We start from the raw sequence: 3,363 nt of genomic DNA on the forward strand, positions 1-3,363 counted from the left end.
GTGATCCTGCTGATATTTAAAATACCAGTGGCATAGCCTCTAGTATAGTAGCAAAACACAAGCCACCACACTACAAAACTGACAGACGAGTGGTGTTAAGGAAGGTTATCCAAGTTAAAATGGTCAGAGTTCACCTCAGTTCCTTATCCCCACTGTTTTCTTAATCCATTTTATCTAACTTCTATCCAAACTGTCATGAAACTTTTCTTGTCTTTGTCTCAATGATTGGTACGCTATTAAGCAGGTGAACATTCTGTTCCTAGGCCTCGCTATAGCTTTTGACTCAGTTGTTGGTCTTTTGATTTGTCTAATACTGTTTTTCTCCTGAATGTCTTGCTCGCTCTTCCAATTCAGACTATTTATCAAATATTGGGGCTCTCAGGATCACTTTCTTGGTCTTACTTTTACTTCAGTTTACAACTCATACTTGGTGATCTTATTTACCCTCATGACTTCAAAATCATTCTGAAAGTTATAACTCTTAAATCTATTTTTTTCACTTGAGATTTCTTTCACAACAATATGTATGCCTGCTATATTTGTATGTCCCATAGCACCTCAATATGTACAAAACTCTCCTCTTCCCATACAAATGCTTCTCATCTTGAAATCTCTATAGAGAAGAATTGTTGTTAAGTGCCACCCAGTAGGTTCCAACTCACAGAGACCTTGTATAGGGTTTCAGAGAAGTGGCTAACAGCTTTGAAGCGCCAACTTTGTGATTCAAACCAACGTGTGGTTAAGTGCTTTATTTTACAGCACCACACCAGGACTCCACAGAGTAAAACAGCACCATGCAAAACAAACCCAGCTGTCTCCTTATTCCTAATACCTTCAAATTCAGTTCAATCGAATCCAATTTTGCCTTCTTAATATCTCTTGATTCTAATCTCTGTTTTCTATCGTAATTCCAAGGCCTAATTATTTTCCTTTGACTTATTTCATCACTTTATCACTTCTTAGAGACCCTGGCAGTGCTGTTGAATAAACACCGACCTGCTAACCACAAGGTCAACGGTTCAAACCCACCAGCTGGTGGGTTTTTGTTTTTACCTTTTTATCGTGACCTGAGGTATAGTTTAAATGGGAGAACACTGGCTTTACACCATCATTTCATTGCAATGATTACAATCTGCTCTGTACATCATCATTCAAGGGTATTTGGTTCCATTCCCTGTTTTGTCTTTTGAGGGGCTATCTTTTTGAGGAAGATATTGGCTATCTTTTTGAGGAAGAAAATAAGTGTTGGAGTCCCTACAAAATGGAAACCTGGAGAGTTTATTTGAACTTGTTCATCAGTTTGATCAATTTTTAGAAAGCCACATCTCAAAATATGGTAACAGTGAAGAGCGACCTACCCTATATGATTAAAACATGTAAAGAATCAATAAACTTAATAAGTGATCGAGGTCAATCAATTACTTTCTATAAAATAGCATAACTTGTTATTTCAGTTTGTTTGTAGATTCCACTCCTGATCTTTCTTGTACGGATCAACTAAGTATTGTTTTAAATACGCATCTTCAGCAGATGAAAACCTGTTGAGAAATTTATCACATTTACTAGTTTAAAAAGTCATACTGGTAAAAACATTGCAGATCAAGTGCTTCTATTGATACATAGTTTGCAAATTGATTTTTCTATGTGCAAAGGCTAGTCATATGGCAATGCTACTGATATGTCAGGGTATGATAAATGCATGCAACAGAAAATTTTAGAATGTAATGAATATGACATCATCATACCATGAACTGCACATTTATGTAATCTTGTAGGATATAGTGCAATAGATGGTTACCTAGACGCAGTTGATATTTTCTCTACTCCACTTTTTTTTGTAGTCTGTACTTCTACTCCCGTAAGGATTTGTTGTTGTTGTTGTTGAAGGAGCTCTGGTACCGTAGCGGTTACGAATCGGGCTGCGAACCTTAAGGTCAGCGGTTCGAAACTACCAGCTGCTCCGCGGGAGAAAGATGAGGCTGATTTACACCCTCGGAAACCCTGTACAGGGTCACTATGGGTCGGAACCGACTCGAAGGCACTTAACAACAACAACAACTTACTGATAAGCAATGATCTTAATATATATTTAGGCAATGATAGAGTATTAAAATGACTTCCTAATACATGTTGCAAAGTACATGCATTAGCAATGAATGCAATCCTGGAATTGTACACTGAGATTTTAGTTGCATTAAAAAATATGATTGGAGACCAGGTACCAAAAGAGAAGCTGAAAACATCACCACCAAAAAGCAATCACTAGTGTATGTACTTATGTTGGTTGTGTGGAATAATATATTGCAGCATTTTCAGCAGACAAGTCAAGTTCTCTAAGATTCAGGTGTAAATTGAAAGAGATGCACTAATCTGAATCAGTCATTAACAGAATATCTATATAATCTAGAAGAGTTTGAAAACACAATGAGACAAATACTGTCAAATATTGATTATCAAGCAGTTCCCCATTGCAGAAACATTGGAAAGAGACAAATAAATGACAGAAACAGTCCAGGAATATTCAGTGTCCGAGACCAATTTTGTCTAACTATGTACTATACCATCATTGACACACTTGAATTTTGCATGAAAAGAAAGGTGCTATAGAAAACAGCACAGACAAATCTCATAGGTATTAGTTACACCAAAGAAGTAGAATACAAAAGAGTGCAAAAAATCTGGCGGGACAGTTATAAGAACTTTGTATTTTGAGTGAAAGTGAATTCCGGCTTCTGATACCAAATCTTGGTTAATTTAGATACGTTTTCCCACAAAATCTTAAAAGGATGCTATGTAACTTTTTAAGCACAGAAAGAGTAAAAATATGTACCACTAACTCTACTCTTTAACAAAGAAGAAACTGCTACATATAAAGAAAAAAAAGTGTTTAAATATACACATAGACACACAGACAAACACAGACAAAAATAGACACACAAGGAAACATTCTACAGGAATTAATAGAAATCTATGACTTTTTTTTTATTACAATAAGTCTATATGTTTATTGTCTTAGTTTGGGTTCTCTAGAGAAGCATGACCAGTGTATGTATATATATACACATACAAGAACTCTGGTGTGGTGCTATGAGATCAGCACTGGACTGGTAACTGCATGGGCGAAAGTTCAAACCCACCAGTCGCTTTTGGAAACCCTATACAGGGACGCTACAATTAGGAACTGACTTGGTGGCACACAACAGCTGTATATATCTATCTATGTCTATATATAGATATATCTATATATCTATATCTACATACCTATATCTATCTATCTATCTATCTATCTATCTATCTATCTATCTATATCTATATCTATCTATCTATCTATCTATCTATCTATCTATCTATCTATCTATATAT

The sequence above is a fragment of the Chrysochloris asiatica genome, unplaced genomic scaffold (genome assembly GCF_000296735.1).
Source record: "Chrysochloris asiatica unplaced genomic scaffold, ChrAsi1.0 scaffold00002, whole genome shotgun sequence".
In the NCBI taxonomy this organism is placed as follows: domain Eukaryota; kingdom Metazoa; phylum Chordata; class Mammalia; order Afrosoricida; family Chrysochloridae; genus Chrysochloris; species Chrysochloris asiatica.